The sequence below is a fragment of the Coptis chinensis genome, chromosome 7 (assembly GCF_015680905.1).
Source record: "Coptis chinensis isolate HL-2020 chromosome 7, ASM1568090v1, whole genome shotgun sequence".
Taxonomy (NCBI): Eukaryota; Viridiplantae; Streptophyta; class Magnoliopsida; order Ranunculales; family Ranunculaceae; genus Coptis; species Coptis chinensis.
In genome coordinates, this window is record NC_141462.1 from 83,283,278 (window position 1) to 83,305,859 (window position 22,582).

Below are 22,582 nucleotides of genomic sequence, written 5' to 3' on the forward strand. Positions count from 1 at the left end.
ACTCCAAATGTTTCCGACCAAGTTTCAAAATCAGTAAAATTCCAACCCTATATTAACTTTTCAATGCCGTTTCATTTTCTTAAAAACACAAAATATACATCTGAAATTCCGACATTCCATTTGGAATTGCGAACACTTACCTAGGAGCATTGCTTATGTTCCAGACTCACCCATAACACCGTGAGCCTAGGGCACCTTCTATCGCCTAGGCCACACACCTAGCCCCTGGGCTCACCCCAGCAGCTATGTAGCACATAAACATCTGCACTAAATGCTTGGTCTTGCCCCATAGATTATGGGGCTTCTAATTCTTTTCATAGTCCAGAGTCCAGAGTCCAGACTTGTTGCTTTGAAATTTGAATAACCTTCCAGTGGAAGGAAAACTCACATCACATAATTGCAGGCAAACTCTTACTGGCTTTGCAATAAACCATGGGACCCGTACAGAGCCGTGACCTGTGTTAAAGGGTTTGGAAGATGCCATAATATCCTATATTCCGATGAGAAAATTGAATGCCCGGAAATATCTTTAAATGGAGATCAGACATACTTGATTGTTTTCATCAAATAAGAAAAATAATACCATAAGATTTTCTGATATAAATCTTTCTAAATAAAAGCTACATTTTTCAGCATTGCACTACTGTTAAATACTATCATACAAAAGTTTGAATGCCATCATACACAAGTTTACAGGTACGGATGATCCTGGTAATGACACTAGTTGCATGGTACAATAACAGTTGATTACTGTAAGAGCTATTTTACTCAACTGAAGAAGACAATCAACAATAAGCCAATGTTCATGATTACATTGCACGGTCATTGGTTGACAATGGAGACTTATCGAGCCAACGTTTGAGTTTATAATGCTTTCCTTTCCTTCCATTTGTTTCTCCTATTTAGTAACTTTGAACCCTTGCATGGTGGGGCTCAATTTGTTATTGTCTACCAAGGCTAGATTGGAACAGATAATACATGGAAACCAAAATGTTGTTCCAATCCTAAAGAGGTTCCAATGATGTGACTGACCTTATTGGCTTTGACTGAAACTGATACTTAATTAAGCTTACTACGTGGTCAGCAACCCACACAGAGCCAGCCTCAGTACAACAGAATCCATGAGTATGCCCCTCCCTTTCGATCGTTAGAACAACCTCTGGCACCTGCTTGGAAATCTGCATGCACACAAGAAGATCAAAAAGAAGCTTTTAATGGAGAACAGAATCAAACCAAAGATTACAGGGTAGGATACTGAACCTCGTGACCAACCAGAAACTGCTCATAGAACTATAGTGTATTCATATTTTCCAAGGGCCACGGTTTTCTTTTTCTTTTTTCTTTTAACCATCAGTTTATTCATTCTCAAAATTTCACTGTTGTATTAAATTAGTAGAGCATTCTACAGAAAATGTTTATGGCAATTTTTAAGATAACAAATGCTAATATCTATTTATTACTGATATCCCAGTTTTTCCTGTTTTATATATGTAATGACTAATACCAATATATCTTCACTTTGATATGTGATGCCTGGGAAATCTTTCATTCTATGATAGACCTACTAAAAATATTACTGAAAATGGTAAAGTACAACGAAAAATATGAAACAAAACCAATGACCATGTAAGAAGTTAGCACACGGTAAGTTTTCTAAGCAAGACATCCCTATTAGTATGATTACAGAATTTCTCCACCCCATTGGCCTACCATAGTACAGAAGTAAAATTTGATTAGGCGCTGCACTACAAAATTTCTTGGATAACATAGAAAGGGTAGCATACTGTCGCTCTGTAACCACAAAGCTTCATTACCAAGTCCCCTCGACCACTGGCCTATCATAATTCATTAAACCATGAAAAACTGGTACTAGAACAAGCATTGCATTCCACATGACAACAATACCAGATGAAGGACCACCCCGCCAGCTATGACTCCTCGATATATTAGCATGGCAATGCTATAGCACAAAGACACTGTGTATCATTAATGTTTTATAAAGAAGCATTTGTTATGTTAGAGAACAGACTAGTAGAAGATCTAAGACAGCTGTGGAAGAAGGTTGCTATCATCCAACATGCCACTTTTGGTTCAAGAGAACTTCGACGTAACTCCACAAAAGGCAAATACTCCGCCTTCTTATAAATGTTAGAACATTGACAAGAATGCAATATACATGCACAAACAACTTTGCAATATTTTTACTTAAAGACTTCAATCATCAGGTACGAAACAGTCTTTCTAGTACTCACCTGTTCAAACATGGCCAATGGACCCCAGTGATCGTCAATGCCAAACAAAAAGGCAATTTTTCTTGGTTTCCTCTTATGAACATCCAGTCTGGAACTTCTGCAAGCTAATAGTGAAGGGCTTTGAGCAGTACAAGATTGTTTCACTTAAATAACAAAGCAATAATTGACAACAAACCACTTGAGTATCATAATATACTCCAATCCAAAAGAAACGATTTCACCATCTCAATCATCACATCAATCAAAAATTACAACATACACGAACCTTCTTTTCTCCAGCATAACATATGGACACCATAATACAGGAGTTTGAGCCACACAGTATATACCATAAAGAAACGTGAATCAAGACAAAACGTAAACAAAACTATTCAATGTAAGAAACACGAACAAAGAAAGTTCATGCACAATGCACAAAGATAAGCTAAAGCCACCTCAAAGCTCTCTGAATACAATAGAGCGCATCAACACTCACCCAAATACAAATGCCTCAATGATCATGCCACCCAACACCTTCACCCCTTTCGCCTAAAACACGGAGACCTATTTGGACTAATAACATGTCAACTGTTGAGATTATTAATCTCACGTTGGGAGTCTAAAGCCTAGCTAATCAATATATAAATCTTGGGGCCACTCCACTTATCACAAATTGGTTTTAAGTTATATGCCCACATTCAATATAGTATTAGAGCATGCTATTTCTTTAGCCCAAAGGGCCCATTTGTGCTCCACGTCACCCATTTATCAAATTCCACAGAGCTAGATTCTAAGTCATGCCACACGCCTTGTTAGCAATTCGCGAATAATTTGTGAATCGAATTTTTGAAGGGCAAAACGTATAATACTTCCAAATATTTGAAAAATTAGGAATAATTCGCGATTTTTTGCCTTGAAGCATATAATATGGATTTTGGCGAATTTTTCAAAAATTTGGCTAAAAAATTCGGCTAAAAAAAATAAAAATAAAAATGAAAATTCGGTTGCACTTTTGTTATTTTTTATGTATTTAATGTCCTCACTCTAACTTTAAGTCCCCAACTCTTACATTTTTAGTGATAAATTAATCCAAAAGTTTTGCTTTTATACTTTTTGAACAATATTTAAATTGTCATATCATGGTGTGTGTATTTTGAAATTTGAACAGTAATTTCAATCCAAAAACAAATAAATGAAGGTACCTATGTGGACCATTCAATTGGTTTCAATGGTTTTTTAGCTAAATTGTTTAGATATGTTTGTTATGTTGTAAAGAATGACAACTATTATTAATATTTACTAACATAATATCACGAATTTTTGACTTCTGAATTTTTGCAACCAAACGTTTAAAACGCGCATTAATTAAACACCGCATAATTGCCGTATTGCGAATTTTTGACCAAATATTTGACCATACCATTTTTTTGAATCACCGAATAATTCTCGAATTATTCCCGTACCGAATTTTTGCCGTATCCCAAATTGCTAACAAGGGCCACACGTGAGGGGGCGTGTTGAGATTATTAATCCCACATTGAAAGTCTAAAGCCTAGCTAATCAATATATAAATCTTGGGCCACTCCACTTATCACCAATTGGCTGTGTTGCACCCAGACAGCTGAGACATTGCAGGGACACCACTCCGGAGACACGACATTTTCAGTTAAAATATGGAGTGTTCGACACAGATACGACTTCCATTTTGAAGTACCCGTGCAACACATCAAATCGGTTTTAAGTTGGATGCCCAATTTAACATCAACATTTATCTCCAATGTCGCCAAATGTTTGAGAACATATACCGAGGCTTACACCTCGAGGGTGTGACTGAATGCCTCATGGAGAAAAACGCACAAAGGCTTATATACACTATTAGTGTTAATAGTTATATATCACTTTGTTGTTGTATCCACACTGCGCATGTGTCCTAGTTGTGTAGGATTTGGCGAATTCTCATGTCTGTATCATACATTTTGTATCATTTATTGTATCCGTGCTTACTAGGTTGGGCATGACGGAAGTTGAGCTCTAATTACATTATTTAACACGCTCAATTTCAAAAGAAATCATTCTCTGGCGTTCCCCTTTGATCCATTATATAATTCAGAAACGTAATAAGGGAGGCCATAGTAGAGAAGTTACCTGTGCAGAGGAAAACTTACTTTCTCAGCTATGTAATTTTAACAACAACTTCACTTCAAAAGCTCAGGTTGTTGAGGAGACAGGTAACAATGTTTATCAAAGGAATCATTAGTCTAACACAGAATAGGCACACACCTAACTATAACATAGAGAAAATAAAATACAAAAAGTTGGACGTAAGTTATAGTGAGTGAGGGACCACCAGACCAGAGCTGTTTCTCCTAATGTGAAGATACACACGAGTTACTTACTGTAGCTCAGCCAGAACTGTTTATCCTAATGTGAAGGTACACACGAGTTGCTGTGACTCAGCCCTCTCCATTATAAGTTACTTACGATATCTAAATACATACCAAGAATCAACTCATCTGCCTTGTTCTTTTCTTCTCTTTTTGCTTGACTACAACGGTATTCAGCTATAAAGGGAAGGTTAAAAATTGTATCTGAACAAATAAGAAACAAGATGGAGTAGTAGCACAATAGTGACCTCTGGAATCAACTCATCATCCAGTTCTAATTTGTGAGAATAAATAATTTTTTCTTTTTCATCAGCTAAGGATAAGTTTAATTACTTGTGGTTGAGGACTTGAGGCGGCCTACTTACGAAAAGAAAGAAAAGGTCATCCCTTTCAAAAATGTTGTATTAATATTTAACGACATAGATATTGCAACAAATGATAACTCACCTTTTCGAATTCTGTCATCGTCAGAAAAAGGACATTCCGCAATGTGTGGTACTGTTGATCAGCAATATATTAATACGAAGTAAAGGGTAAAGCTATATCTAAAAGGATTTAAATGTACAATCAATGATGCATCAATTAGATTTTACATGACTACTGATTGGGGAAGGAGGACCCATAAAACAAAAAATGCACGAGAATTTAACAACGGTTTCTATTCACACTCAAAAGTAAAGAACCTTAACATGGTTATAAGTTTATGCTTTATAAGTAATTTGCACTTCTTATACAAAAAACAATAGTAGATTACAATTTTTTATTTGGTAGGTTTGAAAGCTTCTTAAATTAGAAACAGATCTAAAAATAACCTATATGGAATGCAGTACATCCAAAAAAGAGTACAACAAACACGTAATCAAAAGGCCCAAAATTACATCAAAATCTTTTTGCAACCATGGAACATAGTTAAATTGATATACGCTGAGATGTTCTGATTGATCAATTCTAATATGCTATCTTGCTGCAATTCAAAATATAATACTTGTCTAATCACCAAAACCAAAATACCAAACAATTAAACTCAGAATTCACTAAGAAACAAAAATATGGAAACTCGTTAAATTTTAAATAGTATTGCGGAATGTACAAGAATATATTGGCTAAGTAGATACTTCATTATTACCTTTATTGAATATGGGCAACCAACTCAAACCAATTGGTAATGAGTGGAGTGGCTCCAGGATTTATATATTTATTTGCTAGGCTTTAGATTCCCAATGTGGGATTAATAATCTCAATATGCGCCCTCAAATGTGGCATGGCTTAAGCCTAATACGTGGGCTTTGATTAATGGGTGACGTGGAGCACAAACGTGCCTTTTGGCCAAAGAGCTAGCTCTGATACCATATTAAAAATGGTCATCCAACTCAAAACCTATTGGTGACGAGTGGAATGGCCCCATGATTAATACACTTACCGGATAGGCTTTAGACTCCCAATGTGAGATTAACAATCTCAATAACCTTAATTTAAAATATTTGAGGAACTGAAAAAAAGTATCGCTCAACAAACTAAGCATGGATTGAAAGACATGCATTTTTTTTTATTGATAATAGATTACCTCAACACTAAGAACAATAGCACCAATTATTTTCAAGGACCCAACCCACCCCAATCTCATGTACACCCATGAAAGGCATGCATTACTTGCAACCGAGTTATGGTGCTGTTGAAACTTGGTAACTACAACAAGGATAGCATCACGTATAAAGTTATTGACCTCGCCAAGCACACATTTCTAAACAGCATCCAATGCCAGTTGCAAACGAACCCACACTGAGATCCATTTTTATTTACATCTCATGAGTTTCATTTTCCTTGTAAGTGTGACCCACATTCCCCAGTCATGTTTTACAGGGAAGGTGTCTAGTGCTATAACTTTAGGTCTGCTTACCCACCGCATTGTTTTCTTTATAACTAATATGGGTATTGTTGTCTTACTAAAGTTTAGAACTATAGAAGCAATGTATATCATAATAAAAGGGCTAAAGAACAGCCAAAACAATAGGCAACCAAAGCCTAAAAAATAAACAATATTGTGCAAGTTGAGACAGAAATGCACTATAAGATTGCAGTATATGGATATTGTGCAAGTTGAGACAGAGATGCACTATAAGACTGTGTATGTAGCCCAGGTCAAGTTCAAAAACTCCACACGTCTTTCTGTATCTTTTAGGACCAAAAGACTTCCATTTAGAAATCAGAGCAGCTATACAGAATGAAAGGAATTATTGACCTGCAGCAGGTGACTGCAAAGAGCTTCAACTGCCGTAGCAGACCATGATTTCCCAATTGATCTTTTGACAAGAGTCCTGGAAACAGAACTTGGAAATAACCCCAACATTGCCACAAGTGAACTAAGAAAAGTAGATATAACTTGGGACCTGAAACCAAAACTGATATTAATAAGCACAGTGGGTATCTTCATGGTTCTATTTTATCACAATCCCAACTAGGTACATCACCATTGTACATATCTAATTTCATTACAACACAAACAACAGAGAATGTTAGAAAAAGTCAGCCTGTTGATACAGGAATTAACTTGTCTAGGCAATAACGTGATGAAAGATCTGCACAAAAATTAGTAAGTACCCTGAAATATGTCAATTTCCAACAGACGCAAAGAACAGATTAATGATTCCACATTTTGTCTTTGATTTCTGCATGCAAGGTTGTGATAATAATATATAAGGAAAATGACGTGAACAATTTCTTAGAAAGGGTATAGTAGATATCATTTTTCACAATCATTCGGTCTAACACCCTAACACATAGTGGCAGGGAAAATATAGCGTAAGCCTCATAGTTCAGAGGCATGCATCTGAACAAATACAGCATCATTTGTTCGCAAAGTACTATGTAGGCGAGGGGCTTAAGCTCTACTTTCTTTCTTTTTTCTGGACCTTTTTAGCTAAGTTAAACATGATTTTTTTTTAATATTGATGTAATAAAGTGATGAGACCATGTAGTAAGATTAGGGAAAGAAAAGTTTAAGAAAAATGGTTTCTTCTCTTTCTTTTTCTTTTTTTCTCTTTTAACTGTAAATGTGTTTTAATCTTTCGTTCCTAAATTTTCCATTTTTCCTTTTTTTGTCTTTCCGGTAATTGTCACTTTATTTTCGTAACTGATACACAGGAGGAAACATACGCTGCAGTCTTCCCAATCAGTTTCTGCAACAAGGACTCCTTGTTAAGCCTCAAAAAAGGATAAAGACCTATAATATATTTCACCTGCAACTTCAAAAAAAATATATTATCTGCTCTTATGGTCAGAAAATTAAGCAAGTGCAAACTTTGTTCAGTGTTAAAAAAGTCAGTACCTGTTCTGGACTTCGCCTAAGAACTTCCAGAGATATATATGAACCAATGGAGTGACCAACCTTCACCAAGAAAAACCGTTTAGAAGCAATAAAGCTTCATATCGAACTACTGATCAAGCACACTAAATTTTGTAATAATGTGCTCTAGATTAGCCGGAGGTTTTAATGCATCTCCAATATTTGCATGAAAAATGAGTATACAACAAGAAAAAATTATAAGCATTATTATTCTAGAACTTAAGCGATAATCATTTCTGAAAATTGCAAAGCATCAGACCAATCTATTTTAGCAGGATCTGAGGACTCAGAACACCCTAGATCCACCCAAACACGGTCTACATCTGGCTGTTATGAAATACTTAGTCCTTTTCTGATACAAGTAAAAAAGAAAAGTACTATAACAGTAAACATGTTCTTTCTTTATTTTCTTCATGACAGGGATGGAAGTCATGCATAGCCAGGTCTTGGATTCTTGGTTTTTATTATTAGTAAAAATGTTTGAAGCCTAATTAATAAGCTCTTTTTATCAGCACATTGTCTTATTGACAGACAAATGGTGGGTCGTTGCTTCAAGGCGAGTTAAGGGGTAATAATTATTTTCGCAGCAAGCCAGCAAAAATGAAAGAATACAATAACAGGATCATCACATAGTTATGCCAATGAATTAATGCTAATATAGCTAAGTTGCATTGACACGGATACGTGTGTCCGTACACGGTGAAATATCCAAAATTGAGGTATATCAATTACAATGTGTCCATGTCATGTCCGACACAGGTTGTTTTTAAAATATGGTGTGTCCATGTAACATAGTAATAGATTTATTCTGTCAATCCCTGGTAACAAAATAATTTATACTAGTGTCGGCAACTTTAAGAATTGCAGTGGAAGTAAAGAAGAAACATTGCACAGAGTTGCAAAAACATTTACAATAGAAAACGAAAAAGAGAGGTACATCACGGATTTATTAAATCAGAGAACTCCAAGTTTTGAGATTTTGTTCTTGTTTTTCCCCAAGAGAAAACAGAACCAGAGATAGAAGTCATAATATGTTTTAACAATCATCTATATGAGACCTAGGTATTACTCTTCTTTTATGATATGGACACTAAAATTAAAAAAAAAAAAAAAAAAATGGCGTATAATCTGTAACATGTAGATAGAGATGCCCATACCAGTAACAAAGGAATCTCTGTATTTTGAAACTCGTGCTTGATATAGTCGACCTACAAAAGGTGAAAGGATGTGTGCATCAGTAATTAATGAAACTGTATACAGTATGTTGGCAAATTTTTAGCAGGAAATCGAGTCTATTAGTGACTTTAACCCAAATATTAAGGCAGAAAAGAATAAATTCCTGTTAGCAGTAAGAGGTTTGAAATTTTCTAGCAAAGGGCTAGCTTCCTTAAGTATGGATCCTCTAGAAGCCCTGCCTGAATGGAGCTCTTTGAAATATTACTCTCTATTTGGGCACATTTGCACCACACACAGTAAAGTCTTATCTCAAGACTTTAGAAACACCTCCCTCCATGGCTCAAATGCTTAATATTTGGAAATATGATACCCTTAAAAAATAACTTCAAATTTTATATTCAATTTTTGTTTCCCCTCAAACACATAATACAAAAAACAAACATAACTGAAATTTGATGCAGAGCAGTGCCTTTAAAAGTTAAAGTATAGGAAGATACTAGGTGATGAAATCATGCATGGTTAGAAACCTAGTTTAATTAGTAGTTGTTATTTTATTAGGATTCCACGTACTACAACAATGTAAATACTTGTAGTCCGAATATGCCCATATCATTACTTTGTCTCCTCAAACAATGTACTCAAGACAGAACTAAGAATCCATACCTTATGATCAATTTGATCTTGTAATGAGAACAATCGTCGACACTCCCAGTTCTATAAAACAGGGACAACCTTATATTAACATGATAAAGTTGTTAATACACTAATTGTGTAGGATCAAGAATGGCAAAGCCTTGTATTGGAATAATAAACATGTCTTCTATTCTATACAAAGAGAAAATGAAGAACAAGAGTAACCAATTTACACCTTTCTTGTATGCCCAATGTGTCCGATTGCTGAAACAGACAATAACAAAAATATAAACAATAAGTATTACCCATCTATACAAGTCCTACACAAAAGCAGCAGAAACAACAATAATAAGTATTATACCTGTAACTGAGGCACACCCCTCAAGCATCTCATACACTCTCTCCACAAATTCTTTATAAAACGATACAACCCCTAAAAACACAAACCAATTATAAATAAATAATAATAATAATAATAAAATAAAACAAATGTACTAACCTGGATTTCCAGGGATAACTAAAACATGGAATGAAGGATTTTCAGCTTTGAGTTCAAGTAACTCCGTAGTAAAACTACCAAATAAATCAAACACGTCATTAGTAATAAATATAGAAAAGTCACGTCGGTTAAAAAACATAAAAATTACCCAGACACATTGCACAGTCTGAAATTCTGTTTGCCCATTTCAAATGGTGACGTGCTACTTTTCAAACTGTGAAATAATAAATAGAGCAGTTTGTTATGATTCATGAAACTTTATAATATTAAAAAACAAAAATTGTTACACGTGCATACCGGGAGTTGGTATGGAGACTAAGCGAGAATATGGAAGATATGAGACGAATCATATATTTTTATAACAATTGTTTGCTAACAATATTTCCGTTGTTGTTGTTGTTGTTTTTTTTTTTTTGTTCAGTAAATTATATATGTAGGAAATTTATTCCATAAATAAATATACTTATTGCAAGTAAATAAGAAATCAAATTGATATAACAAATATATCATAAACAAACTTTTTAAATCTTTTAGTTCAACGAATTAACTAAATTTACCAATGATTAAATTCGAGCATAGTGATGATCACTATGTCTTTAAGACAGATTTTCCCCCTTACGGTGCTTGAAGGTTGATGGAAAATTGTCTCTCAAGATAGAACGAATTTCCTTCTATAGAAAGAATCTTCAATTATATAATCAACAAACACAACATAAGTATTTGACTAAGAAATGCGGGAGAAAAGAAAGATCAGAACTCTGTGTGATCTGGTGTGTCTTTCTCTCCAAATTCATCCACTATTTATAAATGAGTGATGCCTCTTCGAAACTCTTGTGAAAAAGTAAGCAACTCTTTGAAAAGTCACATGTTTCGAAAATGACACTCTATTTCGGTATAAAACACTGTTTCAAACTAGTGCTTATTTCAAAACGTCACATCTTTTTTAAGATGATGCACTATTTTGAACCAAGTGCACATTTCGAAAAGGTCGCGACATTTTGGCATAATGCAATTGCTTTTGAACGGTGCACCCTTTCGAAAAGGTTTTTCTCACTTTATATACTGTTTCAAGATAAACCCATTTCATCTCAAGTGGAGTAACTTGGGAGACAAATTACTCATTCATATCTCAATCTAACAATCCCCTACATGAATGAAAATTTTGTTTTTTCTATCATAAACATCGGATTTCTATTCTTTTATAAATGAAAAGATACCGCATCAGGTCAAGTAGCATGGGAGGCCTTGAACTTGCCTTAGTGAAAAACGATCGGATTTAATTGGACGATCAGTAGACTTCAATTAATGCCCTTGAACTGTCAGCCGTTTGTATAAACATAGACAATCATCTTCATGCAATACCTTCTCGAATATTGTTGGTTCTCACATTTGTATTCATTTTGGCTTTGAACACTTCTTGGTTTCAGATAGTGATTTTGAGACATTTGCCTTTAAAATTCTTATAGAAGCGACCACTTTGCACTAACATAAGTGATTTCTATAAAGAGTATCTTGCAACACTCCACTTGGATAACATAACTTTCCAAGATATAGTAAATCATTACAAGCTTGACTTATCCTGGTTCTCGCGGCAGATATATACTGTCTTATATAGGAATAAGTTAGAGTATAATATTACTCTCCAGTGGTAACTGAGTCACAAACATAATTCAGTTGGCCCATTGAACCTAGATCTTGGGATCTCCAGTCAACTAGGTTGGTTTTTCCATTATGAGGACTTTTGGTTGATTATCTCAAAGGCTTTAAGATCATTCCCCTTGATAATCTTTCCACTTGCTCTCTTGTTAAACATTTTGTAAGCGGATCCGCAATGTTATCTTTTGACCTTACATAGTCGATTGAGATAATTCAATTTGAGAGCAATTGTCTAACGGTGTTATGTCTACGACGTATGTGTCGAGACTTCCCGTTATACATGCTACTTTGTGCTCTACCAATAGCAGATTGGTTGTCACAGTGTATACACACTGCTGGCACAGGTTTAGCCCAGTTTGGAATATCCTCTAAGAAATTTCGAAGACACTCAACTTCTTCTACAGCCTTGTCCAATGTTATGCTATGAATTCTGATTCTATAGTGGACCTCGCTATGCATGATTGTTTTGATGATTTCCTTAAAATTTATGCATCTCTCATAGAGTAAAACACCACATTTGATGTCTTTTGAGTAATGCTTCAACAAATTTCCAATTTTGAATAGATTAATTCAAGAAGATACATAATCCCAATATTTTCCAATTTCTCATGACAAAGTCAATAAATTGGAAAACCATTTAGATATATGTTTTTCAAGTGAGGCGTTTTGTTAAAGAATGTCACATATCATTCATATAGTGTCGAAACACTTCTAAGACCTCAATTTTGCTTACAAGTATGCTTACAAAACAATATCTTAAGCAATCTTCTTTATTGGCACTCTTTGGCGCAATAGTAAAACACATATATCTTACAAATAATAAAATACTTTTATAACCCTTTTAGCACCCGCCATTCCTAACATTTGAAATGAAGCAAGGATGTTTGGAATCTTGGATCATAATCCCCTCCCCCCAAGTGTGGCATTACCACCACTTTGTTTGCTTTCAAAAAGTTCATTCCAAGAATGACTTGAAAATAGTCTAATATAAGCGAGCTACCATCATGTCCACTTTCCCTCGCCAGTTGTTCATCTTAATGTCAACTTCCAAAGCAAGTCCTTTCACCGGTTCGGCTTCTTGGTTCAAGCCTATCATATAGCCTTCACATTCTGCGAGTTTCAATCCAATATCCTCAGATAAATACTTTGAGATTAACGTATGAGTCGAACCAGTATCCACCATTGCTAGTATACACCCGTAGTTGTTGAGTTCCACTTTTACGAACATAAGGTGTTCATCGGTGACTGAAATGTTCATACTATTCAATGAACTAGTAGAACTAGCAACTGGAACATGAATAGTAACAATAATAGCTCCTTAAAATAAGTTTGACACAGAGTCAAGAAGACTTCAAGTCTTGAACCGTACCTTACTAACAGGTGGCTCTCTTCCATATAGCAAATAGAAAATATTGAATGGAATAATGTCCATCCCATCTGTTGCATCTCTTGTTCAAAGTCCAGGTAGAAGTGGCACCAAACACCAACTTCTCTTCCACTCACAAAGCTTGATATGTTGGCATCATCATTCTAGAGAATTTAATATTTGCACAAGTAAAACTTTGTCTTCTTAATGCGTGTTACTGAAACAATGCATTTGCATACATCCATGCCAGTGAACGTGACTGTTGTTGAAGTCTTAATCTAATGACACCTATACATCATTATTTAGATCAAACAAATGAGATGAATGTATTGCATGCAAGCAGCGGTTGCAGTCCATCCATAACCAAGCAACCAAGCAAATAATTTTGTTTGTTGGACATGTATAAAAACATTGAATCGGTGCCTTCCTTACTTTTGACACTTAACTAATTAGTTGTTTCCAAAAGAAAGCAATTGATATCCAGGAAAACTGCACTACCAAAGTGGACAATGTACACATACGTAACCCTAAGGGAATAAAACCTTGATTTTTGGACCAATACCTTTCCGTGTGTTACTTCATTATGCCACAAATCCAGTATCTACGGTGAGAAAATTTTCTGCCACATTACAATCTCTTCCGCTAACGTCTTTACCAATAAAGCAAAAACGAAATTTGCTTCAAAATTATTAGTGCATTTGTACTAAACAATAAGTATAGCCAAAATTAATTCAACCAAATTAATTCAAGGAAAATAAAATGGATCTGTCTTAAGTTTGTAGGAAACTGATTCCATAAATATACTTATTGTTAAGTAAACAAGAAACCAAATTGATATAACAAATATATTATGAACAACCCTTTAATTTCAACAAACAAACAAATCTTTTAGTTCAACGAATGAACTTAATTTACTAATAATTAAATCCGAGCCTAGTGATGATCATTATGTCCTTAAGACAGATTTCCCCCTTCACAGTGCTTAAAGGTTGATGAGAAACTGTCTCCCAAGATAGAACAAATTTCCTTCTATAGAAAGTTATCACTTCAATTTTATAGAATCAACGAACACAACGTAGTATTTGACTAAGAACAGGGGGAGAAGAGAAAGATCAGAACTCTGTGTGATCTGGTGTGTCTTTCTCTCCAAATTCATCCACTATTTATAGGTGAGTGATGCCTCTTCGAAACAATACAGCAACTCTTAGGAAAAAGTAAACAACTCTTTGAAAAGTCACATGTTTCGAAATGACACACTATTTCGGCATAAAGCACTGTTTCGAACCAGTGCTTATTTCGAAAGGTCACACCTTTTCGGCATGATGCACTGTTTTGAACTAGTGCACATTTCAAAAGGTCGCACCTTTTTGGCATAATGCACTATTTCGAACCAGTGCACCTGATAAGTGCTCAAAAAGTGCTATTTAACCCTCGATTATGCCTCTTGTTTAGCCATCTTAGTAGACTAATAGTGTTTATAAGTTGTGTTTTAAGATTCTACAGGTGAAAAAGAGAGTTTTGTAGAATATTAGAGAAAATGGGGTAAAACGAAACAATTCGGAGCATCAATGATCACATGGGAGGTCCGTGGACAATCATGGAGAAGGCCAAGGAATTGGAGCTATTAAATATGCGACTTGGACTTATTTTAAAGTCTATTTGGAAGCCCAAGGCCAAAGGATTCGTTGCTTGGACCAAAGCCTGCAAAAGAGGATAGAAGGATAGAAGCGTAAGAGAGAAAATCGGCTTATCGTGCGGGGACGATGGATCGAAAGCGCCCAGACGCATTGATTGCATCCGGGACGATAGATCGAAAGGCCCGTGACGCATTGATTAAGTCCGGGGACGATGGATAATCGTCGCGCCCGCACGCATGAATCATTAATCGTAGCCAATTCCTTCTCGGTTTGAAGCGAAGTCGGACTCGAAAAGAAACCTATTTGTATTAGGAAACAAAATGACGGTTTGGAATGCTTCTAGAACTCATTGTAACCCCTATAAATAGAGGACCTAAGTGCCTCATGTAATTGGCCAATTCACTTATATTCTTGTCTCTTAACTTGAGGCGTAGAGAGATTAATAATAAAAGATCGGTTTTAACTAATGAGTCTTAATAAATTAGTCTTTCTAGTCTTATGTTCTTCGACTCTTCTTCTTCTCGTTCTTCGTGTTCTTCCTTCTTTATGGAAGGCTAATCTTCTCCTTCAAGGGAGGAGGTGAAGCCGGTGTTTAAGGTTTAATGATTCTTCTGGTTTATGGTGTTCTTCAATCATGTTAGTTCTTTATGTTTTTAGTCATTAGTTCCATTGCCCACACCAGGGGATGGAAGTATAGATTAAGGTTTTTATTTATTACAATTGAATATCATGCTAGTTTAGGGTTTTATTTATTGCAATTAAATATTTGCTAGTAACATGCTTTTATTTATTGCAATTGAATATAATGCTAGAATAGAGTTTTATTTATCAGAATTGAATATTATACTATTATTCTCTACTTTTCTTCTAATTGTGTAGTGTTTTAGAGTAAGGGAAGTATTCCTTGTGTTTGCCTTAGATGGTGATTCATTGAATAGTCAGCCAAGCTCACATAAAAGGAAAGAAGATACTAGTAACATGAACATAGGAACAACCTTAAGTAGAGTTAATTTGTTAACGATGTTTCACCCAAAAGGCATCGGCACTCGCTCGATTACCTGGGACAGTAGTCTACTGGGAGAACAACATGAAGCAAAAGGTCATTGAATCAAAAGCATTGGTGGATTTGAATCTCTTGAATCTATCTCTCATATTCTCTCCTTATTTCCAATTCTTAGCTTTAGTATAAGTTTAGTTAGTTTAGTTTAGTTTAGCATTAGAATCTACAATATCTATAATCATAGTTTTTAATCCCTTAAACCCCCTTTCCAGTCCTGTCCTTCATATAAACATACACTTAAAAGTGGAACGATACCCTACTCATCCTTTACTTATTGAGGGATAATTAGGTTTTGATACGTTTCTCTTTTGTTCAACGACCATACCACATCTCACACACAAAAAGAGCGAAGTGTCAATGGCGCCGCTGCCGGGGATATAATTAATTGTAGCCCTAGGAAAGAGGTTGGTCAAATGGCGCCGCTGCCGTTTTAAGTTGTTTATGTTTAAGGTTTTCTTTCAAGATTAGAACTTTGGATATTGAGATAATTTTAGCCGCATCATCCAACCTTTTGAGAAAGAAAGAAGCTTGAAGGACATCTCGAAGACAAGATCTACCATCCAGGTTAGTTGAATCTTCATTCTTTTTATTGCTTTTTTAGTATAGTTGCATCATAGTTTAATTTATTGCTTTCTAGTATAATTGCATTTAGGATCTTTTCAACAATTGAAGTTGTAAGCTAACACAGCGAAATATCAAACTCTAGTGTTTCTTGTCTGAATCTTGACAAACGGACTATATCGCGTGGATGGATGGTACTTAAGCAATCCAAGTGATTCACCATAACCCTAGAAGAGACGACTTTAGACAACGGCGAGATACTAGCCGCAAAAGCCCAACCAAGTTGAAGGAAAGTAGTTTTTCATATTAGTATAATTTAGAATAGTTGCAGATATTAGTTTAATTGCATTCAAGCATAATAGGATAGTTTTCATCATCTTCGCGATAGCAGAATACTAGACAGATTGATATAATGGCCGCGACGAATGATGGAGGTGTTTTGGACACCAATAATCCCGGGTTATCCCACCCATGCAAGCACAACAGAGGAAGAAGTTGAGTGATTTCTATTCACCAATCATTGAGACCCACCCACCCGGTATTGTTTTTCCGTAAAACGAAGCTAACCAGTTTGAGCTTAGAGCATCGGCGAATCTCTATGCTTCCAAAGTTTAATGATTCGCATAATGTTCACCATATGTTCACATGAACAGATTTCTATCAATCCTCGGAACTTTCAAGAACTAGAATATCAAAGATGAGAGTATCAAGTTGATTCTTTTTCCGCTCTCACTGGAAGGTAAAAGCCTCAATGGTTAACCTGCGACCGATCAATTCAATAGATAATTGGGAGAAGTTGAGAACAAAGTTTATGAACAAGTTCTACCCACCCCGAAGACGGATGCCATGCAGCAAGCCATTAGCAATTTCAAAGGAAAAGTGATCAAGAATATCATCAAAATTTTGGGAGAAATTTAATAATCTGCTAGTCTCATGTCCACATCATGGTTATGATAAGAGCACACTTGCTCATTTTTTCTATCGAGGACTCTCGATGATGAACAAGCAGATGATGACCAATGCACAAAGGCAAGTTTACATCGATGGACGGAGAGGAAGCTTACAACTTTTCGAAAAAATTTAGTCAAGAAACACAATGATGGACTACTAGCAACGTGGATGTCGCTAGCATGGAGGGGGGAGCCAAAGCAATTTGGTTACCAAGCACATGAACAAGCAGATCAAGAATTGAAGTCTACATTGGCAAGATGGCCACCAAAGATTGAAAACTTTGAGTAAGAAATTCAATCAATTCTCCATGAATCCTCCAAGATCAACAAGTCTCAAGCTAAATCTTTCCCAGTCATGCAAGCTAGCCAATAATCGCTAAGTCCGTTCTCGCACACTTCTCATGCAACTTTAGAATGTCCCGTTACTATCAACATGCATCGGTTGGAGAGTACAATATAAACTCATTTCGGAGGCCCAACCAAGGTGGTAATAACTTTCAAGGTAATTATTGGAGACAGAATCTTTGGACCCCCGTGTTCTCAAGATCAAAGTTATATTCCACAGACAAGTCAAGTTTCACAGTTGGTCCCTCAACAACAATTATACTCTCAACAAAATTCCAATACAAGTGGAGAGTTATTGCACCGATCCTAGGAGAAATTATGCCAAGACCCGCCAACTGGGAGAATGCAATCACTTTGCTATCACAGAAAAATCAGAAGTTTGAAAGTGTTCTAGAGCTTATTGTACAATCTCAGCTCAATCTCCAGCAATCTCAGGCAAGTCAATGTTCTAGAATGGAGTCTCTAGAGGCTAAGGTCGACCAACTCACTCACCGCTTTGTTCAGAAAGACACAAGCCACCCAACCTAGCTTATTGGAACCAATATCGAAGAGTGAAGATGTATGCCACATTGGGACAACTTCTAGTACTGATCACCTCCATAATCATGTTAGCTCAGTTACTACTCTTAGATCAGGATTGAAGATAGACAACAAGGTTGACTTACCTTCTCATGATGACATTGCTACAGAGCAATTGGTCAAGATTTCAAATGAAGTTCAAAAGGAAGTGGGGGAAATCCTTTCCACTCCCATTTGTCAAGACAACCAAGACAAGATATGCAAGAATGCCGAAGAGAAAGAAGAGCAGACACATGTTGATGTGTTTGTACCGAAGGCACCTTTTCCTATATTTTTTGCTCAAAGCAAAAGGACAAGCAATTTTCAGAGATGAAGGAGGCATTTGAGAAAGATAACATCAATATCCCTTTTCAAAGCGATCAAGCGATTGCCATCATATGCCAAATTCTGAAGGATGCATGCAGCATAAAAGAAGTACTCATGTTCCAAAGCGAGCATTTCTATTTGGACAAACAACATCTATTATCCATCGGAAGCTCCAATCAAGCTCAAAGATCCGTGAAGTCCTACAATATCATGCAAGATAGGAGAAAAATTCACGGGTAATGCTCTCTTAGACCTTAGTGCTAGTGTTAATCTCTTGCCATATCATGTGTACCAAGCGTTGGGCCTGGAAAACCTAAAGCCTACACAAGTCAAATTGAAGTTAGCTGACCGCTCTACCAAGATTCCCAGAGGCATAGTTGAGGATGTTCTTGTTCAAGTAGCCGATTTCTACTATCCAGTGGATTTCATTGTGATAGACACCAAGGAGGCCTTTGATAAAATTCCAATTATTCTAGGCCGACCTTTCCTCGCTACTACAAAAGCCTTGATAAATTGTCACAACGGTGAAATGAAGATCAACTTTGGTAAGATGTCCATGGACATAAATTTCTTTCACCTGTTGCATAAGGATCATGGATAATAACACGAAGGTGAAGAGGTGTGCTTCCTTGATAGTATGATACAAGAATTCGTCCCATTCAAAGATACAATTGAAAGTGCTCAATCTACAGAAAATTGTGATGAACCTGAGAACCCCACCACAGAGGCATTGCTAGCCATGTTCTTAGAATCTCTGCAGAGAAAATTCGTGGATTTAAGTGAAGCGGAATGGAAAATTGGCAGAGAGAGTATCATACCTTGAGAAAATGAACTCTACATTTCAGGATGAACAACAAACTTCTGCCCAGAAAAATCAGTTACTAGAAAATCAGCTTAAAGAAGTTTTGGAAAAACAACAGAGTCTAGAAACTGAAATGAGTCTTCTAAAGCAGAAAGTGAACCATATTGATAAGGAGAATTGCACTGTTGAAGCTTCTTCTACACCATTATTGTCTTAACGAGAGAAGTATGTGAACCAGTCTACTGCCCACCCTGAGAGTAGTCAGCCAGACATCCATTATCATCACTGTGGTGGTAAAGGGCACATCAGATACTATTGTCTGTTAGAAAGAAAGATTTTCATCAATCTTCTACAGGAGGAACCACAAGGCCTATCACACAATCATCGGACTAAATAGTTCAAGGTAGAGAAGCAACTTCACCGGTAATCTTTCCAAAGATATCAAGGAGTATTTTTAACAACCCACAAGGTGAGACCTCCTCGCCCCTCCAAACATTCGGCCGATTTGGGTAAAAAATCTGATCTCCTCACTCCAAATTGATAATACATTACGCCTTGGGGATCCGATGTAAAAAGACCTAAAAATTCGGCATCAATGGTAATATCCTACCTTTTTTCTCATCCATTTCATTTACTTCTTTATACATTGAGGTCAATGCATGCATAAGTAGGGGAGGGTGTACTTGAGAAATGAATTTCTAAAAATTAGTTTTCAAAACTAAAATATTTTTGTTTCTATATCGTTGAAGATGAAAAAAATGAATTTTAATGATGAGTCGGGATATAGATTCTATAATCGCTTTAGTGTAGTGTTGAGTTTGATAGATAGTTGATATTATTGATTTCATTACCGCTTAGACTATTTATTATGCTCGGACATAGTTCTTATTGATAGAATTCTTTATCAAGGCACCACCATAATACTTGGTCGGTTTTGTGTACTTTTGCTAGAAGAGAGATTTAAACCCCTAGTAAACCGGAAGTAGAATTTTTAGACTTAGCCCGTGAGACTTGAGCTTTATACCCATTCTTTGGAGAGTTCTTACGAAAATGAAGTCTTAGTGACTCAACATCTTTCAGTTCTTTTATGTCGTTGTAATATAGTCTCATTATTTTGTTGATTTGGTTAATCCGCGAAGTGACATCAACCGGGGAGATAGCCATTAGGTCTTGTAGTCTATTCAAAACAGAGTATCATAATCGATAAGTCAAGTAGTGAATCCATTCAGCCTTTATCCCACCTAGTAGGACCATCATATTAAACCCTTTTGAGCCTTTACAATAAACCATTTTCTTTCATAAAACCCTTTACCCGTCACCCACTCTCCGACAAGGAGTATGGCCAAAATCTTTATCAGCCATACCCATATGTTTCTGAGAATACGAGGGGCACAAGGAGGAAGAAAGACCAAAAAAGGAAGATTACAAGGAAATACCAGAGAGATACAATGAATCCCATCATTACGTTCAAAGTGAAAGAAGCTAGTGGAAAACAAGCATATCCAAAGACTAATCAAGGATATACCACCCGTTAAAAAAAAAAAAAAAAAAAAAAAAAAAAAAAAAAAAAAAAAAACATAATGGATGGAAAAGCTAAGATAAAGGAAAAATTTTTCTCAAGAATACTGAATTTGAAGAAATCTTCCAAAGAAAGAAGCAAAACCCTTAGTGTTTTGAAACAACCTTAGAATCCTTTTTACCTTTCCTTCATAAACCAATACCCAAGCCAAGTTACAACCCATGACTTATCATTACAAGATGGTACCTAAGTCTAGAATAGGTGAGAGGATGCTAAAGTGAAGGACCCGACACTTCATATGTGATTGACATTCTTTCCATGAGACTACTTTTATTCGAAGTCCTTTTTTCAAGGTAGTATGTGGGATGTTCAGATGCATTATTCTTTTCCCCACATACATGAGGTAAAATAGTAGACCATCTTCCGAGAGATTCTTTTAAGAGAGTATGACCGGTGAGAATTGAAAGTCGAGATTATCTACCTATGGTAAATTAGGGATTCTGTTTCTTGGATAGGAGAGTAGGGAGATTGACTAAGTACAAATATAAGCCTTGATTGAGAATTTTGTCAATTTTACTATCTCCCATCATAATCTATGAGTCTTTGCAAAGAATGTAGTTAGCAATGGAGATCGCTCTATTGAAGTTAAAGACTAAGTAGGTAAGGAATTTCTCTTTACGAAAAATACTATCATTCTTAAACATGCTATTGATTGATTTTGTGGGTATATCACCCCGAAAACCCTCACGAGAGACTATAACTCGTCCTTTTTGGGGAACTTAAAGGTTTAAAGCCTTGTTGCATATGGTAAATGCAATCGCGATGCCCGCTAAAATGAGTTAGGATTTTATTTTTGTTATTAGGATGTGATTTTGATCACTTATCTATTTTTATCTTATTTGCTAAGAGACTAGCAAAAAGCTAGTTGGGAGTTGTGATAAGTGCTCAAAAAGTGCTATTTAACCCTCGATTATGCCTCTTGTTTAGCCATCTTAGTGGACTAATAGTGTTTATAAGTTGTGTTTTTAAGATTCTACAGTGAAAAAAAGAGAGTTTTGTAGAATATTAGAGAAAATGGGGTAAAACGAAGCAATTTGGAGCATCAATGATCACATGGGAGGTCCGTGGACAATCATGGAGAAGGCCAAGGAATTGGAGCTATTAAATACGCGACTTGGACCTATTTTAAAGTCTATTTGAAGCCCAAGGCCAAAGGATTCGTTGCTTGGACCAAAGCCCTTAAAAAGAGGATAGAAGGATGAAGCGTAAGAGAGAAAATCGGCTTACGCGCCTGGGACACATGGATCGAAGGTCGGACGCATTGATTACATCCGGGACGATAGATCGATCGGCCCGCAGACGCATTGATTAAGTGGGATGCATGGATAATGCGTCCCGACGCATGAATCGAAGATCAGTAGCCAATTCCTTCTCGGTTTTGAAGACTAAGTCGGACTCACGAAAAGAAACCTATTTGTATTAGGAAACAAATGGCGGTTTGGAATGCTTCTAGAACTCATTGTAACCCCTATAAA

General features: G+C 36.1%; 1 pseudogene across 1 annotated transcript; it reads right to left on the reverse strand.

Moving 5' to 3' along the window:
- Positions 1-580: 580 nt before the first annotated feature.
- LOC147489424 (uncharacterized) lies at positions 581-10,715 on the reverse strand (annotated as a pseudogene). The gene is made up of 13 exons (XR_015201254.1): positions 10,564-10,715; positions 10,415-10,480; positions 10,267-10,340; positions 10,129-10,200; positions 10,003-10,031; positions 9,798-9,848; positions 9,116-9,166; positions 7,941-8,000; positions 7,769-7,851; positions 6,855-7,002; positions 5,063-5,113; positions 2,253-2,356; positions 581-1,178 (listed from the first exon to the last, which is right to left on the reverse strand). The product of XR_015201254.1 is annotated as an uncharacterized LOC147489424 (transcript).
- Between the last annotated feature and the right edge of the window lie 11,867 nt (positions 10,716-22,582).